This window comes from Anomalospiza imberbis, chromosome 4 (genome assembly GCF_031753505.1).
Source record: "Anomalospiza imberbis isolate Cuckoo-Finch-1a 21T00152 chromosome 4, ASM3175350v1, whole genome shotgun sequence".
NCBI classification, from domain to species: Eukaryota; Metazoa; Chordata; class Aves; order Passeriformes; family Viduidae; genus Anomalospiza; species Anomalospiza imberbis.
This window is the reverse complement of record NC_089684.1, coordinates 1,728,662-1,752,317: the sequence shown is the minus strand read 5'-3', so window position 1 is coordinate 1,752,317 and position 23,656 is coordinate 1,728,662. Positions and strand designations below refer to the sequence as shown.

Sequence of the window (23,656 nt, the reverse complement as noted above, 5' to 3'; positions counted from 1 at the left end):
ATTGAGCAGCTGCCCCAGCAGGGTTCTGGAGGATGCTTTGGCAGCTGGACTGTCATGTCCATTATGGTCACTGCTGGCTCCAGCCTTGCACAGGCCAAGGCCACCCACTCCCAAAGCCATGGCACAGTGGTTCAGATGTCAGATCACCAGCAGTCAGAGCAGGGTTGGAGAAGGGCAAAGAAATTATTATCCACCAGCTGAAGAATAACCACTATTGGACCATTAATATCTGAATGCAAGGTCACTGCATGGTCTGGCAGTAGTTCTTACACCAGAGAATACTCATTCTTACATATCCATCTATTCCCAGAAATAGGTCAGGTGATGCCAAGAAATCTTATTCCACCTCTCAACGCGATCCATGGCACTGGCAGCTTTGTGCCAATAAATTTGCTGCCAGTGGAGCGAACTGTGTTAAGCAGTTGACCATCAGGGTACACCCTGTGTGGGCTCTCAAACATCAGAGCTTTTGGCCAAATCATAAGCCTGAATGTACCAAGACCATGAAGAAGACACATTTCCAATCCAGTGTTCCTGCAAGGGGGCTTCAGAGAGGCTGGTGCTCCCGTTATTTCAGTTACTTCAGTTTCGAGTACATACAGTACAGGAGCTCCTTGTCCAAGCGCTTCCAAAGCAATCTTCCCAGGACACGGGTGGGCATGCCCACAGCCCAGCACCCAACACAGGAGTGCTTCCTCAGCAGCCACAGCTCCCATGGTGAAGGTGGCATCCAACACCACCCCTGTGCTTTTCCATCTTGCACTGCAGCTCTGAGTGCTATCTCAGGCTGCTGTTCTTCCACCACAGAGCAGGGGGATGTCACTATGCCAATACATTAAAGGGACCCTTGACTCTTCCCTGCCATAAAGGCCAACTGGGCTCTCTTACTTAGGTCTCTCATTCCAAAAAATGTAGAAAATGGACAAAGGAGAAAAAAGCAAAGCAGTAGAAAGAGAAAATGAGGAGAGCAGTCAATATGCTGGAAGTTATGGCTGCTTTTCAGAGGGATCATGAGAGGTTGGAGAAGGGGTCTGGCAGGACACCATGGAGCTCAACAAAGAGACATGGCAAGTTCCTCAGCTGCAGAGGAGAATCTCACAGAGTTGCACACAACAAGTGGGCATTGGGTACGTGTCAGGGAGCTGAGAATAACCAAGCTGTACCAGGCCTCTCTGAGCCAAGAAAGGTTTCAGTATAAGGCTGCAACTCATCACAGCAAAGTACAGGGAGCTGCTAAGTCAAGACTGGCCTGGATGTTTGTCCTCTGGTGACACGCTAACCCTGCACAAACATATTTGGCACTGTAGCAACATAGGGACTAACCAAACAGCTGGTCACAAATGCAAGATCTCAGTATAGGAAATGCTGAACTAAAAGAAAGTAATTTAACATTTCTGATTGAAGGCCATTAATAAAATACAGGAAAATATTGCAATAACAGTGCCATTAAGACTGCCATGGCATGAGGACAGAGAATTGGTTTCATGGAATTGTCACTGCTGGAAAACAGCTGCAGGGTGAGAACACGGTGACCAACAACGACCAGTTGTCTTTAGACTGAACTGACTCAACAGAAGCAACGAATAATCTCTCTGAGAGATTACAGAAGTATATACTGAGAAGTACAGAAGGTCACAGCACCTTGAAGGTATAAAAAGACAAAGACTACCAAGGTAGGATCAGCAGAAGAGGATCAGTGTTGAAGATCCCAGCATCTAAGAATCGATGGTTACACTGATAAACAGCCACCTAGGGCCTCTCAGCATATCAGCTGCAAGGACTGTGGGCCCAGAATGCCAAGGGAGGGGTATTGAGGACTTACTGGATTGGGACAATTCAGGAATTTGCTGCCATAACCATAACATTGTGCTGTTCATGGTTCAAAGACTAATGCTGCTAATGTCTACTACAGCTATCCACTGCCATTTTCATATTTATCCCATAAGTAGTTATGCTTATTCAATTTCACTACCAAAGTTATCTCACAGCTCTCTCATTTCTTCTCCCCTAAGTACTGTATAGTTAAATATTGCTAAGACATAAGCACATCTTCTACTGCCATGCTTGAGTTCTCATGCTGACACATTACAGTCGACATAAGCTGTTAAAAATCATCACATATATAGCACACAGTCACAGTCTCTTTCCTTGCTGGATGTCACTGTTGCATGTTCCTGCTCTTTCCCAGTATCAAAGAAGCATGCAGTAGGTGAGAGGGTCTGGGCATTGGTGCATGTAATGATGTTTTTGGCTCAGCTGTGCAGACCACTGATAGGTGCTAGAAGATTTGGCCATTTTAGACAGCCAGTTATGAGGCAGATCATCAGTACCATGCATATATGGGCCCTGAAAGGCACATTAAGGACAGATACACTTGAAGGAACACCAGGTGAGTGCTTTCATGGAAAAACTAGAGATGTTCACTAATACCTTTGAGAGCTGGGAAACTGGGCCTTAAAAGCACTGAAAAGGCTATATCTCTACAGAACAGGGTAGTTGCACATCTCATTTGCCAGAAATAAATTCTATTCCAATAAGTTTCCATCAAAGGGAACAGTCATGAAAATTATTTTGCTAAAAAGTTCTATTTTCATATTGTTATTATTTCATGAAGGCCAATCTTCCTTTGTTTTCATGGATCTCCTTGTCCAGCACTCCCATTTTAGTGTCAGTTAATTCCATTTATTACATTGCCAGTTATTTCAGACATCTGCATTTCCCCACACTGCGTGCAGTGTGTGCCAATGCTGATGAAAAGGAAGCACATGTGTGGAGGAAGAAGCAAACGAATCATTAAATGTTTGGGACTGCTAATCAGACTAACAAAAAGCAGAGTTTATGTAGGCAGCTGAGTGGAGCAGCATCTCTAAAACCATTGGCTTTAGATCCAACCTTTGCCAAGAGCAATTAGAAGTAATTGTCACCCAATAGCTCTTTTGTATTCCCGATACTGAAAGGCACAGAGTTCAGGTGAGTTATTTCTAAAGTGCAGGGATCTCAGTCGTGCAGAATGCTGCCACACTGGTCTAACTGGCTGTGGTGGTTTGACCGTGGCTGGATGCCAGGTGCTCACCAAAACTGCTCTCTTTCATCCTCAGCTGGACAGGGGAGAGAAAATACAATCAAAGGCTTGTGCCTTGACAATAAGGACAGGGAGAGATCACTCATCAGTTATCACTATGGATCAGAAACCCCCCCACTTGGGGAAATTACTTTAATTTATTACCCATCAAAATCAGAGAGGCACAATGAAGGTAAAACAAAAGCTGAAAAAAAACCCCTTCACCCGACCCCCCCACTCCTTACTGGCTTAGCTTTACTCCCAGTTCTCTACCCCCTCCCTCAGCTCCACAGGGAGATGGGGAATGGATTATGGTCAGTTCATCACAAGTTTCTGCCACTGCTTCCTCCTCAGAGAGAGGAGTCCTCCCTCTGCTCCAGTGTGTGGTCCTTCCCGGGGAGGGGGTCAGTCCTCCATGAACTTCTCCAGTGTGGGTTCTTCCCCTGGGCTTCAGTCTTCAGTTCTTCACAAACTGCTCCAGAGTGGGTCCCTTTTCACAGGGTACAATTCTTCAAGGTGGTGCGGGGCTCCTCCACAGGCTGTGGGTGAATCTCTGCACCCCTGTGGCCCTCCAAGAACTGCAGGGACACCACTGCTTCACCATGGCCTTCACCACAGGCGGCAGGGGGATCACAGCTCTGGCTCCTGGAGCAGATCCTTCTCCTCCTTCTTCTTGTGGGGTCTGTTGTTGTTGTTGTTGGGCCTCACTCCCTGGTTGGGGTGAGCCGGAAAGGTGGAAAAGTCTCTCCTCCAACCTGTGCCTCCAAAGAAAGACTCAGTAGTCTTCAGTCATCTGGTCTCAAGGTAGTTTATTGTGTGTTATCTAAAAGATTTCTCCCTGAGCTGCTGCGGTCTGTTCAGCAGTCAGACAAAGGCACACACTGACTCCCAGGGGGCTGGTGCCCTCTTTTATATCATACATTGCATGTTAAATGTTTATGGCTTTTCCCCAATGCCCATCACCTGTATTGAACAGTGACTTTCTACTCTAAACCAGTCTGTGAGTGCCAACATCACCAAGAACATGGAGGTTAGGAAGAAGAAGGAAAGAGGACAGGGCACACCCAAGTCCCTCCATCTTAGAACTTCTGACCCCCATGTACAAAACTCAGACCCCTCTGTACAAGGCCTAAAACCTCCCTGTACAGCACTCAAAAACTCTTCCTCTCACTTTGTGACTACTTCTACTATAATATCTAAACTTTTGTGATTTCTTGTTCTTCCTGCAAGGTTGGTAAATCGTTCCATGGATCAGGTTCAAAGCCACAGGGGTCTGTGGCTGCATTTCAGGGTCTCAGATGCTTCTGACCTGGGCCCGGAACATCCAAGAGTGTCCAAGGGACATTCTGGGTTCTGACATCTTCACTGATCTTGGTGTCTGCAGGACTTATCTCACATATTCTCATTCCTCTCTTCTCTGGCCACAATTACTTCTCTGCAGTAATTTTTTTATCCCTTCTTAAATGTATTATCCATGGGGCATTACTACCATCACTGCTGGGCTCAGCCTTGGCCAGTGGTGGGTCCATCCTGGAGCCCACTGGCATTGGCTCTGTCACACATGGGGAAGCTTCCAGCAGCTTCTCACAAAAGCCACCCCTGTAGACCTGCCCTGCCACCAAAACCTGGCCATGCAAACCCAATACACTGGCCCCTTTGGATCATCTCTGAAAAGAAACAGGACAAGCAGCAGAAATATGTTTTAAGGTCTAAGATGACTGACACAAGAGGGCTAAGACATGAAAAATGTGAAAATTTTAATGGGATTCTAGCTTGTGGATCTATCATTCCTTGGGTCATTTCACTGGATTTTACATGAGCCTTAATAACCATTTTGTTATTTGATTTTTCATGTGAAATACAATTTTCTCTGAAAATGACTGGTACTTCTATTTGTACTGGTGTGACAGAAACTCTATATTCTGCACTGGAAAAGACTCTGCTCATTTCTGAGAAAGTCTTATTAGACTGATAGGCAGCAACAGTTGCCAACAGCTCACACCTCCAAGCTCTCATTGCCTTAGTATTTCATGGAGTCTTGCTATTTCATAAATATGGAAGAGCTGCTTGTTTCTAGATTTGATTTAAGAATTGTACATGGGTCTCAGAAAGATGGAATGTTAATAAAAAACAACCAGGAAATTTACTTGGGAAAAATTGTCCCATATCAGCATAAGACTTGTGTCATTGCAAAGAAATTCTGCTTCAGAAATTAAAGGAATTATTCACATTTTCATTCTGGGTTAAATTTTAAAACATTTTCACTTCACAATAGCAAAATTTTGCAGTGTTTCTAACACATGTATTTATATTTTCCATAATACAGAAAATTAAATTCTTCCCAGCACCACAAATAAACTTCACTTAATTATTTTTCTCTTTTTTGGTTTTTTTTTTTTTTGTTTTGTTTTGTTTTTTGGTTTTTTGTTTTATGTTTTTATATTTTTTTGTTTGGTTTTTTTTTGGTTTTTTTTTTAAACAGTCTTAGTGGACTACCAATTACAGAAAGAGGGAATTGAGGATGAGATTTAATAACAAGCAGATTCTTTTCATCTTTTTCATTTGGATAACTCAAATAGCCACAAAGTCCTCATTTAGAGATAATTTCCAAAGACACAACTGTAGAATAAAAAAGATGGGCAGTAATGTAGCATCCAGGCAATAATATGGACTCAAGAAGCACAAATTAGGTTCCATTTCTTTTGCAGACTTTATTGTGACTGCATGCATGTTATTTGCATTTCTCAGCACCTAATGTATAACAAACACCACAAACACTGGGATGAAGAAAATATATTACTCATGGTAAGGAACTGAGGAAAAAGCCATACAGGAGCTGATGGCTGTGGGGCATATACCTATCACTAATGTCTTTAAAAGCTTCTTTTGCAGATTAAATTTATTATTTATTATTTATTGTGCTTTGAGCACAATAATAATGTGCTACCTTAACAATTGTTACTAAACCTTACTATATGAAGGAAATATACTCATTATCTGCATATAGGCAGAAATAAACTGTGGATCCTTACAAGTCTGAATAACTGATATAACATAAAAACTAACTTTGTGACATTTAAATTGTAGAATGATAAAACACAAATTGACAATGAAATGACAAAATTAGTTTCAATTCATCTAAAATTAGCGAATATTAGTCTTTCTTTTCTGACAAAATTCATTTTTCTGAACTGACATGAACAGAACTGTGCAGCTCCTGTAGCAACGAAACCTGACAAATTCAGCCCTCCTTCCTCTTTCCGTTTATGCAGTCCCTTGTTCACAGACTCCTTGAGCTCTGAAAAGGTGTGGATTGATTATGGTATCCTGTGTCTAAGGGAAAAACATCCCCAGGCCCCAAACCCTGGGTGCATTTGGGTTCTGTCATAAAAGCTACTTCTCATTTCCACAAGTTAGTATTCTGACACCAGAAATATATTACAAAAACACATATAAATTTACAAGAATTTTATTCATGATAATGACAGAGAAGTATGAAAGGGGGCTTCTGTCACTGAATGCAGATGACAACTAAGTATAAATGATTGTTTGGAAAGGTCTTGGTAAGTAGTTCTGTAGCTGTTTTAAACCTGAGGAAACTGGTCTATCCTGCAGCTGGCAGGAACACCAGTGAATACCTACCAATACAAGCATTTAGGTTCATTTAAACAGCATATATGAATAAATATGTGAAGGGACTGAGCTGAGCTGAAGAAAATAATGCATTATTCATGCAGTTAACAACACTTATTCATGCCTAGTATAAATTGAAACCTCAAAGTGCAAATCTAGGACACTGAGATTTTCAATCAATGCTGAGTTATATTTAATTCAATCTAAGCCAAAAATTCTGAGTTCATGTTTCAATTCAGCACAGAAGCATTTCACACTTTCCCTCACTGGCTACATTTTGGGAAACATAAATTATGGACGAAGCAGTTTTTGCAAGTGAACGGTAATAATTGCTAGGTGAATTTCACTTGAAATGCTGTGGACATGAAATTAAGTGAAATGCATTGCACTGGTGCTTAGTTTAATTCCATTTGACAGCTCCTGAAGAAAAATATTTATATCACAAAAAAAAACCCTGAAAAATGAGCAAATTTTACAAGTGAGAAAAAAGAAGCTAAATTTTGCAATTCTATTTTCTTCAATGAAACACTCATATAGCACCATTTCTTATATGTCCTGTTAACTCAAAACTGTGAAGACAATAATTTTTAGAATATGATACCTGTTTTTTTTTGCAATCCATGTTGTTCTAATCCCTCAGCAAGTCTTATTTTCAAAATATGGAAATCATGCTGAACTCCTACACTAAGCCACTGAAAAAGCTAATTGGCATTTGCCAAGTGGAAAAATATTCTTTTCTGTTTTGTATCATCAGGGCTCTGTAATGACACTTTTCCCAAAGACACCTAAAAACTTCATCCCCTGACTTGCTTACTCTTATTTACCTAAGGAACATATGGCAGGGGACAAAAAAAAAAAGAGACTAGACATAGCTACTGTTCTGAAAGGAGAGTTTAATTCAGTGGGAGAACCTGGATCCACAAAGTCATAGTAATTTCACCTCACTAAGCCTACTTCCTTCTAACCCTGTTAGATTTTCTTATCGGAATGCTAAGACCATTTGAAAGCAGAGGTGAGCCAATAGGAGCCTTACAACAGCACAGCTCAGTTTCAGCTGGAGCCTGCTGGCACAGCTACAGATTAATTTGCACTGCATGTGAGCAGTTCAGCCACTTCCTCTCCTCTCACAAGCCTGTGAAACAACAGCACCATGCAAATAAGAACTCTGAAACAGCAATTCTTTTTCGTACTCTAAATGCAGCACAGTTTGCAGTCAACCTCACAGGCCTTTGCTTTCCAGCATTCCTGCCAGGGTATGAGTGCACAGCACAGCAGAGCAGACACCCAGCGACTTTGAAAGCAGCACTTTAGCAAAACATTGTACCTGGACTAACTGGTTGCTGTCACACAAACTGCTGCTACTTCTGTAAGAAAAGGGAGAATATGAATCCACTGTGTGGTTTGCTTTTTCCACTGAACAAGTCAATTAAGTTTTATGTAATTGCCATTAGGAAAATGAACTTGATGATGAAAAATCTGCAGATACAAAATAACAGTTATCAGACTGGAAATTCTTTTTCTTTTGAGGTTTTCCAGTCCTTAGAGAGGAAAGCAGCTGTAGCTGAGAAGTTACTTTAATTTACTCCTACACTGTCCTTCAGAGGCCTGAACAAGAACTCTGAAAGAGAGTAAATGAGACCAGTTCTCCTTAAGCTGGAAAGGATTAAAACCCTGCTCCAGAGGACTTTGCACAGTTTGTCTCCCAGGAAGAGTGTTAGGCAAAAGGTCTTGGTCAGTTAACATATTATAGTTTCAGAAGAGTGATCTGGCAAGAGCCAGATTTAAACACCTTCTAATGGATTAGGCATTCACAGTGTGAGCGATGTAACAGGCAGCTCTGAACTTCTCTTTCACAGAAAATGACTACACCACTGAGACCCATTTCTGAGCCTATTTCAGATCTGAAAAGGATGTGGTGAAAATATCATGCCAGGTTTTGCTTTTTAAACAACAAATTCAGGCTGGCCAAAGTCTATTTGCAAGAGCAAATAGAATACTAGCTGATCCAACGTTTAAGGCTTTACAGCTTCCTCGCCTCCAAAGAGAAGCACATACTGTGGTAATATGATTACAGCATTTCCAGCAGCTAGCACAGCCTTCAGGCAGGCACATTATTGGCAGCAGCTGCTCAAACAAGTACTCCCCTCACTATGCTCACAATATCCCAGCAATTGAAGGAGTGAGAAAATATGTCAATGAAATCAGCCTCCTCTTAAATCTAGCCGAGTGTGCTTCCATAGCAATCCAACTACTTGATGAACAATTATAGTTGCTAATTTGGTAAACTCTTTTCAAGGTTATTTAAATCTATCAAGGTTATTTCATCGCTGGAAAGAAAGGTTTTAACAGTCTGGATAGAACCAAGTTAGGCCTAAACCACTAACCTTCCTAAGTACTAGGCATTTCACCAAATTACCATCCAACATAAAACTGGAGAAGATTACAACTGTAAAAGGCTAAGACAAGGCTTTTGTAACAATTAATCTGACACAATTTCACTATGCATACTCATATAAGTCCACTGTATTTAGAATCCAATAAAACAGAAGAAAACAAAGGCTACCAAAGCAGAGGCTTAGCAGCTTCTCTCATTGATTTTTCTCAAAGGCTGTATCTCTTCCTCTTGCTTGACTGGGTACGTTTCACATCTTCCTGCCTTAGAAAACATTTCTACTTGCTGGCTAGCTGTCCTAGCGTGTAAAAAATTACAATCTAAAGCATCTCATTATTATATAGAGAATTTAGACAATAAAACTTAAATGTACCTCTATGGATTGAATTTCCAGTAATAGTATCAAAACTCATTTGAGAGAGTACCAACTGGGAAAAAAAAAAAAAAAGAAAAAAAAAAAAAAGGAGAGGTCATAAAAATTAATCAAATTACCAGAAAGACCAGAGTCAAGTTATTAAGAAAACAGATGGATTGCCACAGATTTTCAAAACAAATAGCTCTATGAAAATACTCATTATGAATACACAGATTATTACATGGTAGTGAAATCTGGACACACAGCACATTCGTTTGCTATTACATCAGCTAAGTCTAATTTAAAACACTTAACTTCTAGTCTGTGCTTTATACATCCCTACACGAGAGGGAAGATATTAAATCAACATTTCTGCTTATTGTGCCATAGGTGTCTACCACAGCCATATGGTAGAAAAACAAATACATGAGAACTCTCATATTCTTGTATGTTTCCACATTCATATTTTATAATCACAATGCATGTATAATTATATAATTTCTTGGTTTCTAATTCCACCCATATAAGTATAATGACATACTCCAATATTATTTGAAATCTTGATCTCAATTTTGATCCAGCTTCCTTACTAAAATGACTTTAGAGCAGAAAAAAGCTGTTTATCTGGGATTTTAAAATACCATTATCCTCTGAGATCTATCTATGGGGCCAATACAGTGCTGATACAGTTCCAAGTAAGTTATCCTAGCTCTTCTTTAATATCATGTGAAGATCTGGACCTTACATCAGTTGTGAAAATCCAGTAGATCTAAACTTATGCTTTTTTCATTGTTCATGGCTCTTACATGTGCCAGCTGCTATGATTCCATTGGACCAGCACAAGAAGGTTTCATGCAAAACATTCACATATGCCATTCCTCAATCAGCTCACCCCTATACAGGTGCAAGAATAATGACCACAACAGAAAAAACACAGTGATTCCCTTTAGAGTTTTGATGGCCAGGAAACTTCATAGAGAGAGCTGTCAGATCGTTTGGAAAACTCAAGCCAGTCCTGAAGGTATTTTTGATGCAAAAATGAAATTTCAAACTATGATGGGATGAAATAACTGAAAGCGAAGGGGAAAAAAATTTAGAAAGCCCTCCCTCTTTTCCTCTTTTTCCAAGTGTCCCAGATAGGTAATTGGATTAGTTCAGTCAAAATTTTAAACTGAAAATTTTATCAGATCTTCTGAGTCTCCACCATTTCTAATTCTAATTAAAACAAAAATATTGTTCAAAAAGCAATATGGTAAAGAAACTGAAAATTAAACAAGTCAAGAAAATAACTCCGCTAACCCATCCTTTTTTGGAAAAAGCCTTTGGCTCTTATGAATGAATATTATCTGATGATAAGGCATTTGCCACAGAATTCTATTTGATGGGAAACTTCTATAACACTATTTTGCCATTTCACTTGAAAATCTGTAATGATGAGAATTCAAACAGAAAATCTTTTAAGATGCCATGTAAGATCCCATGGGAATCCAGTTATTACTTACTGCCAAGTGATGATATCCTAGGTGCTGGGTTTTACTTAGACATTTATATCTAAAGTCCTCTGTTTATCTAGAAGAAGAACTAGCTGTCAGTGTTTTATGCTGGCTAGATATGTTGAGTGCATTATCAACACTCTTCTACTCCAGCAAATTACTTTATTAAATTTTCCTGGCAAGAGTTTACTCTGTATGAAAAATGGATGCATTTGATGCACTTCCAAGTTGTTAAGTGACATGTTCTTTATGATTCTTTAAAAGATTTCAAAGGACAAAGATACAGTGTAGAACTTCAGGTCAAATAACTAGTAGATTTTTCACTAGGATGTCTTTGTTGAATAAAACACTTTACCATAGGTTATTTCACAGCCTGAACACATTTTGTCAGATAAAACACTTTACCATAGGTTATTTCACAGCCTGAACACAATGTGTCAGCCTGGACACATTTTGGCCTTTGTGTCCTGGAGGAAAGGAAGAGCTATGATTCCTCTGTTGGCAACATACAACAGTTAATGAATCCTCAGTACACTGGCATTTTTTCATTAAATACTGTGCAAGTATTTTCAAAGTAAAATCCCATTGGCTATATTTCACTCAGAGTCTCTTTGGGGCTCTTGTTGCTCTTTTACTGTAACAGCAATAAAAAGATCAGTGGAGACGTGCTGATCAAATAGTGTAAAAATGCCCACAAGACATTGCCTGTACTTCACGAGACTGAGGTGTGTTATTTTCTCATAATATAGGCAAAGACAAATTATAACTTGAAATTGTAGTTTCAAGTTCTGTGATTTACATTTCATTTAATCAGAATTTGAATACATGTAAACATGAATCTCCTAACTCATTCTGACATTGTCTATAATAAGGAAACTGCACAGTAACAGCTTTAACAATCTTTGTCATTGCAATTATATAAGCTGAAGCTGAAAGGCCAGCCTTGACAATTGCGTGCAGGTTTATCAGGTAAATAGGTCAGAACAAAAGATTTTAGCAACATAATTTTCAGATACTCATACAATCATAGAATCATTTAGGATGGAAAGGACCTCTAAGTTCATGGAATTAATAATGTTTACTTATGAGTTAATCATGTTTACTCTTGTACACTATATGGACATGCAAAATAACTACAGCCTAATACAGGACCCTGAGCTCTTAAAAAACATGTTTTCCCACAGTTTCTCCTGTATGGATGGTAGATGGACAAGCAATGATAAAAGCAATGTTTGGTATATCTGTTATTGTCAATTGGGGAAAAAAGGTAATTAACAAAGAGAAATTTCCAAATGCATACAGATGTTTGAGTGAAGATTAGATTGACTACAAAGATGCACAAATTGCAACACATGTACAGAACTTGGGAACTCAAAGTGACAGCTTCCTTCTCTGGATTTCTGAAAACAAGAACTAGCAATTAGTCTGACATCTAATCAGTTACAAAGTTCCTCTAGAAATAGAACTGATCAGCACTTCAAATTTCCACTTCACAAGAAACAAAGGCATTTCAAAATCTGACCTCATTTCAATTCAGAATAAATTCAAGTACTCTCAATATTTCCTTCAAAATACAATTAAAAATGCTGTGTCAAACCTGTGTTTTTCATGCTTAAAATTATTATTATTATCTTATTCTATTATAGGTACATGTTATATACATGTTATTGGGTGTTGTCAATGCACAGCATTATTTATACTATCAATGTTCTGGGTTTTGAGCCTCCCAGAAATCAAATTTATCATTTCGTGGAGATAGACAGGCTCAGCAGTAGTTTGAGCTAGATCCTCAGCATGTCTGTATGAAAATTTTACAGACTTGAGAAAAATTCATCCTTCAGCTCCTACAGTTCACAGGCCAGCAGTTCAGTAACTTTGCTATAAACTAGATTGGTTTTTATTTGTGCTGCAATGAGACAGTGTGGTACTTTGATGCAAAATGTATTGTATTCCTTTCACTCCCTAGTAGCATAATGAAGAAAACAAGCTTTTGATCTTTTTGAATATTCCCTAGACACATTTTGCTCTGAATATCCTTGTCTTCATAAAAATATTTGTTACTTTATCAAATGCTCTTTATTAATCAGTCTTTGCACTCACAGACAAAGAAAAGACTAGAGACATTTCTCACAGGTGAAATACATGCATAATGGATAAACAGAGGCAGAGGTGTACACAGACTTAATTTATGTTATCAAATGATGCAAGCTCAGCTCTTCCAAAGATTCATTCTGCTCTCCTCAGCTCTTCCCAATATTCCCAAAATTCATTCTGCACACATCTGAGTTCTGCTTATGCTCTCACTTGGAACAAAATTACTAGATCCCCTAAAACTGTTAAAGCCTGTCTGCCCATTGATGAGCCACTCTGGCAGTCTCACTTGGACAGAGGCACTTCACAACTACACACCCCACACTCACAGAGTCAGACCAAGTTTCCATAGCAGAGTCTCAGACCTCTGGACCCTTTCAGTAATTTAATCATGATGTCACAAAGAATAACAGCTGGAGCTGCTGCCTCTGGGAAGGGACCCTGAGCAAAGGAACCCCTGGGCTTTTACACCCTCACAGACAAAGTGCAGGGAAGTCTGGGGTCTTCCAGCTGAGTCCTCGGCTCCTGCCGTGTCTCTGGGTGTCCGGTGCCCTGGCTGGCACCACAGGTCCCCGTGCCCTTTGCTGTGCAAAGGTTGGTTCCAGTTCATGGCCTCTCGTCTGGGGCTCTCACCACCAGAGCTGAACCCCGAGCTGGCACTGCAGCTGCTCACCGAGCTACCAGCACTGAGGGTATTCCTCAACAAAACAAAGCTTAGGTGAAGGCCAGAGGTTTTTCTGAAGACTTCAACCTAAATTTCCTATGGACAAAGTGTCACTGGCTCCTTCTTCCTCATACAGTCCCCCAGCTCCATTTCAATAGATCCACTCTCAGTAGAAGAGTACTCTCAAACACGTTTAGAACGCCCTTGGCTGTGGTGGGTGGCCCCTCTCTGGTCGCCAGGTGCCCACCAAAGCTGCTGCGTCTCTGCTATGACAACAAGCTTGTGTGTCAAGATAAGGGCAGGGAGAGATCACTCAGCAATTGTTTTGACAGGCAAAATAGACTGAACTTGGGAAAATTAGTTTAATTTATAACCAATCAAACCAGATCAGGGTAATGAGAGGGAAAACCAAGTCTTAAAATATCTTCTCCCCCACTCCTCTCTTCTCCCTTGGCTCAGTTTCACTCCTGAATTCTCTACCTCCCAGGAGCACAAGGAGATGGGGAATTGGGGCTGCAGCCAGTTCATCATACATTGTCTCTGCCCCCATCAGGGGTAGGATTCCCCACATTCTTCCCCTGCTCCAGCGTGGGATCCCTCCCACTGCAGACAGTGCTCTGTGAACTTCAACACGTGTCCTTCCCACAGGCTGCAGGGAATCTCTGCTCCGGTGCCTGGGGCAGACACCCTGGTGCCTGCAGGGCTGTTTCTTCACATATTCTGACTCCTTTTTCCTCTGGGTGCCATTGCACAGGTGTTTTCCACCCTTTCTTAAAAGTGTTATTCCAGAGGCGCTACCACTGTCACTGACGGGCTCAGCTTTGGCCAGCAGTGGGTCCAGCCTGGAGCCTGCAGTCATTGCCTCTGTCAGACACGTGGGAAGCTTCTGGCAGCTTCTCACAGAAGGCCCCCACTACCAAAACCTTGCCACCCAAACCCAGTACACCCACATAAGCATGCTCCATGTATGCAGTACATAATCCCTTTAACATCTTGTAGAAATGTCACTAGCAGCCCTGAGACAAGCCTTACCTGACCGCAGGCATTTTCTGCACAACTTGAAATTTCTGTCCCCAGAGGGACCAGATGCATTCAGTGCATATTCAGTGCATATCCTACACAGATGTCCTAGCTCATGGAAATCACCATTAACAACACACCCCACAACTTGGAAGGCCATGGGGTTTCTTCCAGAGATATTAACCTTCACTCACCTGCCATCATGTTCTCTATTCAAAACCTGAGTTTTCCTCCTCTGATATGAAGAGTTTGATTTTACAGGTACAGCTGAAATGAGCAATGCTCTGTTCTGGAAGATCAAGAGTGAACAGTAGCTACTAGAAGGCTGTAGTCCCTGCTGGAAAACAGGGCACTGTTTACCAAGGGCAATGGCAACTCTAACATCAACAGACAGAAGTGAGTCTTGTATAGAAAGATACAGGTAGGTTGTGTAAAACATCATTAAATTAATGGGGGTTTTTATGGATACGGTTTCAATGAGAGGGAGGTAGAAAAACATGAACAAAATTCTGGAAAGGTAACATCAAAATGCAGCATTAAGACACTCATTTCAAGCTAAGAGCAAATCCTGCTTTGTTTCTGCTGCCCCCAGTCGCTCATTCCTATCTGCACCTTTGTTATATACATTGGCTTAGTTATATAACCTGGCCTCAAAAACACAATTTGAGAGGGTGAGCAATTGCACACAAGAGCAAGAAGTTTTGAAAGGACTTTCCCACCAATCATCCTGTAATACTGTGATCTCATAGGATTACCATGTGAAATTACTTTTATTTATTTTAAGTTTTGACTGGAATTCTTTAAATCCTAAGAAATTAATTTATCTTCTTGTGATTAAATAAATAATTGTGTTTTGGTTCTTTGGGGTATTTTTAATTATTTGTCAATAAATGGGGGAATCACCGTTAAGATACATTATTTCATGCTTTTTCTGACAGAGGTAACCTGCATAGACCTGGATTTTGCTTCAAAACATGACAGCAGCTGATACTGCTTTATGCATAAGCCTTTTATTTTCTTGCTTTTGCACACTGGCCTATAATACAGGAATTTTGTCTCACCGCATACCTTTATGAATTAGAACCTATACCTAAATGGACTACAAGAGTGCTCTAAGAGATGACCTTCAACATTTCACTAGTGCAAAAGCAGTTCTGTATCATCTTTAACAAATTGCTTGCTGATTACCATTTTCAGCATATTCTGTAAAACAACATCACACAGGGCATAAACGGTAAAGCTATACATTAAAAATGCAAAATCTTCTTTTATGGATAATTTCAAATAGAATATGAGGAGCAACTCTGGTTTTTTTTGGTTTTTTTTTTTTTAGTTTTTTTTTTTAGTTATGTCCAAATATATATATATATATATATATATATATATATATATATATATATATGAGCTCCTCAGTTGGTTCAGTTCTATGTTAGTGTGCAAAAAATAGAAGCATTATGCAGACATTTGAACTGAAGCTATATTTGCAATACCAGAACTGGAAAAATTATATGACTCTGTTCCAACTACAACACAGCCATTATTCACAGCCATAGCACATTCATTCACTATAAATGACTATTCACTTGGCTGTGAGCAGCCAAGTGCCTAATCAGGAGAAAGTAAATGAAATCCAAAAGGTTTTTTTTCTCTTATGGTGTCCCTTCGCACAGTTTTCTGAAAGGACTACATAAATATAATTGTATATTTATTCCCAACAATGCTAGCATTAATAGACCTTTGTATAAATACCTTAGAAAAAAACTTCGTGGAAATCAATAAAGAGGTGTATCAAGCAATGTATTCAGCAACAAAAGGAATGGCTCCTGTTATCCTCAAAAATTGATTGTAATTGAAACAGGAAATAATCAGGTACCAATAACATCAGTGTTCCTGAGACAAAAGTGTCTCTATTTTAGTGGAAGACCAATACAATCTCCAATAAACAAAGCTTTTTGCTTTATCACATTCTATTTCCTGATGGATATATTCAATTTGTTGACTATGTTAAACTCACTGTGCTCTGATGCAACATGTAATTCCAAATAACCTTCAAGATAAAGAGCTACCTACTGCCAAATTAGTTTGAGGACAATACAAATAGTGGGTAAACAAATCAACATAATGACTAATAAAAGCTCATCTTTAATATGAAATGTGCTTGCAGAAAGACAAACTGTCCTAATCTAGCAAGGAAAACCTTCTTTACTGAAAGACCTCATGACTATTCACATGAATTTTAATCAATGCTAAAAAAGTTGCTATTGATATTTCTTGTTTTTATGATTCTGAAGGAAAATGATCAGGACATTGCATATCCTTTGAATAGGCACATAAAGATGAGCCACTCACAGTAATTTTTACATCCTAAAAATGGCCTGCAGCCCTGAATTGTTTCAGACATTGAAGCTCTGAAATACTGGCTGCATCCCAAAGCAATTCAAGTGCCAAAAGACCAAGTTGAATTATTTTCAGATCATTATTAAACTCACAAAGCATTAACAATATTTATACCTTTTGATTGCTAACACAGCCTCAACCCATTGAGAGTTCTAATGTCATCTCATCATTCCTGAAAAACAGTGTAAGTGCATGAGCAATACGATGTGCTTAGAAAGGTTTTCTCCTGTCTGCAGGCACAGAAGCAATTCAAATACTTATCCCACATGGTATCCCACCAAGCTTACAAGCCATGACCAACACCACAAAGTGTCCCAATTGGATGGCAGCTTCTGAAATAAACAAATCTTTCTGACAGGGAGCAAATTCCTGTGAAGAGCTGCAAGGTTCCTTTGCCAAAATTTAGCCTTGAACTAGAACATCATATTGTTAAAAACCAAAAAAAAAAAAAAATCCCTTGTAAGGAATATATAGGAAATATACAGGGTCATATACATATAGAAATGCCCTTTTGCCCCCAGTTATAACATAATTAACCAGCCAGCTGCTGAAGTTACCATTATCTCAGTTCTGATCAATACTAGTATTTGCTTCCCCACTCTCTTAAACAGACCTGTGATATTATCATAAATTTAAAAAACAGAATAGCAGCATAAGGTACGTACATAGGGTGAAATCCCCATTAAAAAAGGGAATTTTTTATTACAAAACTTTAGCAGATACAACAATCAAGTAAACCACTATTAGAGCAGAATAAACAGTCAAGGTGACAGTGCACAGCTGAGGGCGGGGGCAAGGTCTGTACCTGGATCAGCCACCAGCAAAATAATTTGTAAAGCTACAGTCTCAGACTGAAAACCACAAAGCAAGTAAACAAAGACTGGTCACTGAAAGGAAGAAGAGAAAACAAAACCAGAAAAAACAGGATTATAAAGTGACAAAGCTATCAGAAAGACTCGAGTAAAAGTAACTCTTGTGAGTCCAGAATTACTGCCTATACTGAAGTATATTGTTAACAAGATATTGAAAGACTATCACAGGAACGGACATTGCACTGCTCTCTTGTCTGGGGGCATGGTGCCTCTGCTCTGGTGAAGCCTGCTGGAGCCCAGAACTCAAGACAGGGCAGGGTGGGCAGTCCTGGCTGCTGCCGCACTGCCGCCGCTGCCTTCAGCACCGCTCCGTGGGGGAAAGGCACCCGAGAGCACGGGGAAAAGTAATTCTTACTTCCTCGCCAAGAGCTTCTTCCACGCCTTTTTCAACAACAACACAAAGGATCGCATTTCTCCAAAATATATGGATTCCAAACGTGCTCCTTTGCAATGTCTGCCTTCCAACCACAGCCTCTGTTACGTGCACCGCGTGGAAACCACGCAAGAAGTTTCACAGCTGTCAGTAGCACAAGAATCTGAAACATTTCTTTTGGAGACTAATAAATCAACTCCCACCCCAATTCCACCTTGAACTCATATGCTAAGAAAATTTTTAACTCCCCCTGTCTATAACAGACTGAAAGGTGCCAGAGAGATCACATCAGTAGAAACAGAAAATGGTACTCCCATTAAACGACAAATTCAATTATTTGTCCAATATCTTTCACCTCTGCTTTAGTTAGCTTCCAGAAACAGCAATAAAGAAGAGTAACCTCAGTCTTCCAGTAAACTCCTTCAAGAATATACATATATATACATATATATATATAACAACTTGTGTTACAATAGCGTAATGGAGTCCTGGATGCTTGTAACATAAGCCATGTCTGGGATAGATGATACAACTGCGAGATTTGAGACAGACACTGAGACCAAGAAAGTTGAGAAAGCTAAAACATTTAATGCAATAAAGTAGAAGATAGCCTAAGGTTGCTAATCAAAACCTGGAAGTTAATCATTATGGTGTCTAATAACTCACATTTGTGTAATCTCTGTCCTAGCCCAGCAAACCTTTCCTTAAAAAAGCAGTACCTTAAAATGGGTTCAATAACAAGCAGTAGAGTCACAAAGTTCACACATATGCTGAAGTTAAATAGATGTGCATCTTTGTATTAAACCACAGAGGTCCTGAAAAACATTTTAAAAGGCAATTAAGGCCTAAAATGTTCATAAGTGACATTGTGCTGCAACGAGGCCAGTGCCCAGCAAAATCAAACTCAATCTACAAATAATGGGAGATCCTGACAGAATGCTCGATAGTGATTTTGCAATACTTTCACCGGAAAGGTTCAAAGCATGCTGACCTTCAAAACATCCTTTCAGTCTTATGTGTTTGCTCTGGAGTTCAGAGAGATTGAGCCGTGCGGGTAAGTGGAAGGGGAGAGGTCTCTGGTACAGCTGAGATAACCCTCCAGGTCTCACTGGTATTGTTTTGCTCTGGGGTGGATTTCTTGTTACTGTCTGAACAGGTACTAGCTGGGAGTCTCTTTATACAGACAAGCGTGATTTTATATTTAGATGTTACTAAAAGGGACAGTTTCCAGTAAGGAGCTTTTTGTGAATGAAGTATCACTAGCCCTAATATATACTATCCTCACAGTCATGAGAACAACAAAAGGAAAAATCATTACAAACAACAAAAGGAAAAATCATTACAAAACTAAACAGAAAATATGAACCAAAAAAACCTTTCAGATCTGTATTACTGTGGCAGTTGTCAGATAAGACCGTCAATGTTAAAGAGTCTCAGTGTTCTTCAGACAAATGATCCCTATTTCCTGCACAATTCCAGAAAATACCGCTGGGATCTCGAGCATTTGGCTTTTCCTCCAGGCCGGAGCAGGACCGTGGGCAGCCCGGCCCAGCGCCAGCGGGTGGCAGCAGCGACCCGCGCTCCTGCTGCTTGTCACTGACCAGCGCTTCCAGCGCTCAGCAAGGCTCGCCTTAAGTCTCCCTCCTTCCATTTGCTTTTCTTCATGGGTTTGCTTTTTGGGTTTTTTTGTTTTTTTTTTTTTTTTTTTTTTTTTTTTTTTTTTTTTTTTTTTTTTTTTTTTTTTCCGGGTCCAACGGGAAATGCACAATATGCGTGGGTGCGCAGCTGGATTAACTGAAAGCTTTCATAATTTTTCCCTTTGACTGAGAAAACTAACCTTGAAATGGTGTTGCACAACCATGAAGTACCAGTACTTTGGGTACCACGGAAAAGAATACCTTTTCAATTACATGGCAACATCTTCTGAGACAAGGGACACAGCTCCACAACAGAGCTTTTAGCTCACTACTCATTCTGCAAACAAAATACAGAAGCCAGGACTTCTCCACAAGAGATGGGGTGGGAGGGCAGGCTCCAGCTGAGAGGGAATCTGGACCCACATACAGATTTGTCAGGAGATTCAGCAGATTCATTAGCTATTATTTCTTAATTTAAAGCTACTAATTGAATACATAGCCTATCTCCTTTCAGTTCAGATAGATAAAACTCACAAAATTAAGCATTTTGTTATTCAAATTCCGCTCAGTACCTATATACATATATATTTACTTTTAACTTAGACTAATTTTGAAACAGGAAATGTGTGTAATCTGTACACATCTCTACATATTTGTAATCCTTTAATCGCTATCAAACTAAACTACTTTACCAGAAACTTCTTTTGCACTGCAAACCTGTCTTGACCCTTCTTATAAACACCTGAACTTCTGAATCTAAAACAGTTTAATTTTTGATACATGATTAAAGCTATTTCCTTATACATGCACTTCAGATTAATTGCAACAAACTAAAAAAATTTGTGTGATTATATAAAAAATGTAATTGTACTTATTTATTTGAAAGTATGCTGCAGTCACAGCCAAGACCCCTACTAACAAGTCTGCCAAAACAGAAAAAGCCCAAACACCAAGCTTCCTCACCCATACTTGGGTACATTTATTCCTCCTCTGCCTCAGCTATTGACCTTCTTCTCAAACACTGTTTTGACTCATTCCCCTAATTCTTAACCAAACCTTTCCAGTCAAAAGAGGCTACAGGTACTCCAGAAAGGAGTCCTCAGAACAGAAACAGGGCTCGCCCACAAGTATAAAAGCCACAATCCTCTACTATTCACTAGATCCAGGCTTTTGACTTTAAACATGGATAAGGTCCTTAATTCCAATGGTGAAACATGGTGGGACACAGGAGAACATAAAGACTAGATACATTGTTAGAAGACAGGGCAGGAATTTGAGGCCTAGGTGAATGCAGTGAGACACAACATATGTAACAACGATAGAAACGTAGATAGAATGCTCCTGGGCCTTATGGCACTCATCATTTGGAGGAACACCTGGAGAAGAAAGAGAGGCTCACCTTGTCTGGCTATCCTTAGGACACTTTGTGTTTGGAGACAAGTGAAGAAACACTCGCCCATCCACCTGACTGCTGTGTATGTCCTGTTCACCAGGAGGCCATGCTGGGATTGCACTTCTCCCCACAAATCCTGTCATCAGAGGTTGCAAAAAGCCTAGAGATTTGTGGCATAAGGAAAGTTACAGCTTGCAACAGTGGGATTTCCTGTGGGAGATCTGGTTCCCCCACCTTCTTGTCAGCTACCAGCTCTGTAGAGATGTTAAATGAGCTTCAGCCTCTAAATCTGTCTGCAGGCCTCTCCTTGCCTCCTCCATCTCTACTTCAACAAACTGTTGGAGTTACACTGTCCTGTCCCACTGCTTGGTGCTCACTGATGGCCAGCTTATCCTCCAGCACTATGAACAAGCTGAACAATAGATCAGTTACTAAAAGGAGATGATTTATTCTCTTCAAAAGGGTTCGTTTCCCACGGGGTTTCTTTCTATGATCATCTTCAGCTGAGTGAGGATGACTCACCACAATAATCATATTGTTGACCCTTGGTGCTACTCAGCAGATGAATCAAATGCTTCCTGGTTGTAGAGGTGCTCAGCCCCTCTCTGCTGCCTGCAATAAAGTTGTTTTGCTCAGCCCTAGTGGCAATGCTACCTGGCTGGCAGAAGTTCCTAGGGAGAAGGAGCCATTCCTCTGCAGAACCAGCTATGAATGAAAAACTTTCAACTGTCCTACTTTTCCCTGGGCCCTCGGCAGAGCTCAGGCTCATGCTCTCACTGTTGAGCTGGCAAGGGCTGATTGCACAGACAGCAATCAGAGGCAGCAGTTATTGAGCCAGTGGAATCTCTCAGCTTGAGGCATTGAGCTTTCTCTCCTCCAGTGGGAGGATGCATTCCGGCTGACTTGGACTCTGGCCTATTCTTATGACTTTGCTAAATAATCACAACAAGCTGGAAAACACAGAATGCCACAGGCAGTGGCTACAGAAGAGCTTTCAGGCACTAAAGTGAGACTTGTGTTTTCTCAGTGATAAGGAAAGAAAAGAAAAATAAGTCACAGAAAAGCGAATGGAAGAAGTATTTTGTTTGAGAGTGAGACCAAAACTGTGATGAAGCACCAGAGGACTTCAAGTGCTCATGACCAGCAGACAGAGCTGTAAGTTTTTTTCTCCTCCATGCCTACTCATTGAACCTGGAATTGCTGGTGGAGAACTTATCCACAGACTTCCAAAAGAACCTATGCAGAGATGGGTGCATGCAATGAGAGAGAGACCCAGGTTGTATAGAACATTTCAGTGGAGAAAAAACCTCTCTGAAAGAGGAAACTGAAGCCATGACTATTAATGACAGTAACCCCTGACACAGCTTTTCACTTTGAAAAGAAATAAAGGGCTTAAAGTTTCATCAGGTTCACTAGTGCAATTCAATGAGAAACTATTTTTTTTTATTTCTCAAGATGGACCTTTGTATTTTTATGCAGTGGAAAGTGTATACACATTGTTATAATTATCATTAAAATAACTTTGAAATTGTAAATATTTAATTGTTAATTGCTATGAAAAGTATAATTATTTTCATGTTGTAACAGCTTAATCTGGCACTGATTAAATTATTTGTTTCCATTGTTTTTCAACCACAAACACAAGGACCCATTCTCTGCAATTTCACAAATTTCACCAAATCTTTTGTAGACTATTTCTCCAAATCACAAGCTTGTTTAACATCCACTGTTAATCATGCTATGGTTTCACATTGTATTTATTTCACAGACATGAGGCTGCCAAATGTTTCTGTGTCACACATTAATGGTTATGACTTGTGGACAGAGTATCAGCAGCGGAAACAAAACCTGAGATTCATTTGCCTATCACACCCTGAAAAGAAATTGTTCCATCTTCTCTGTTCTTGTTGCCATAGTTATAATCTGTTGGTAATTCTACAGATTTTTTGTTAACTAAGATAAACCATGAATATGTGTGGACCTGGAAACAATTCAACTATTTACATTAGAAATGTAATCCACTTGATTTGATCCTTTAGCTGCAGTACACCAAGTCTGCACAGGGACTTACAGGTCTACAAATATTAAACAGATAGGAAATGGATAAAACCACTAACAGCTGAAAGAAGAGGGGTAAAAGAATCAGAAATTCATAACTGATAGTTATGAGTTCCTCTAAATGTAGGTGTGATGAAAAGGATTTGGCTGAAAGTAAATCAAATCTTTCACCCTCAAGTTTTTGATACGCAAAGAAACAAAAATTCAAATGCAATGA

At 39.9% G+C, this 23,656-nt stretch overlaps 1 long non-coding RNA gene across 2 annotated transcripts in view; it reads right to left on the bottom strand.

Annotated features, from left to right (window-relative positions):
- LOC137472096 (uncharacterized) overlaps window positions 1-23,656 on the bottom strand; it is a 65,515-nt gene that overhangs the window by 5,599 nt on the left and 36,260 nt on the right. Inside the window, exon 4 of one of the 2 annotated variants that reach the window (XR_010998015.1) lies at window positions 20,079-22,617. The exons of the other annotated variant lie outside the window; for it this stretch is intronic. This is a non-coding gene — a long non-coding RNA (uncharacterized lncRNA). Of the gene's footprint in view, window positions 1-20,078; window positions 22,618-23,656 lie in introns of those variants that run through there. 2 annotated transcript variants of the gene reach the window in all.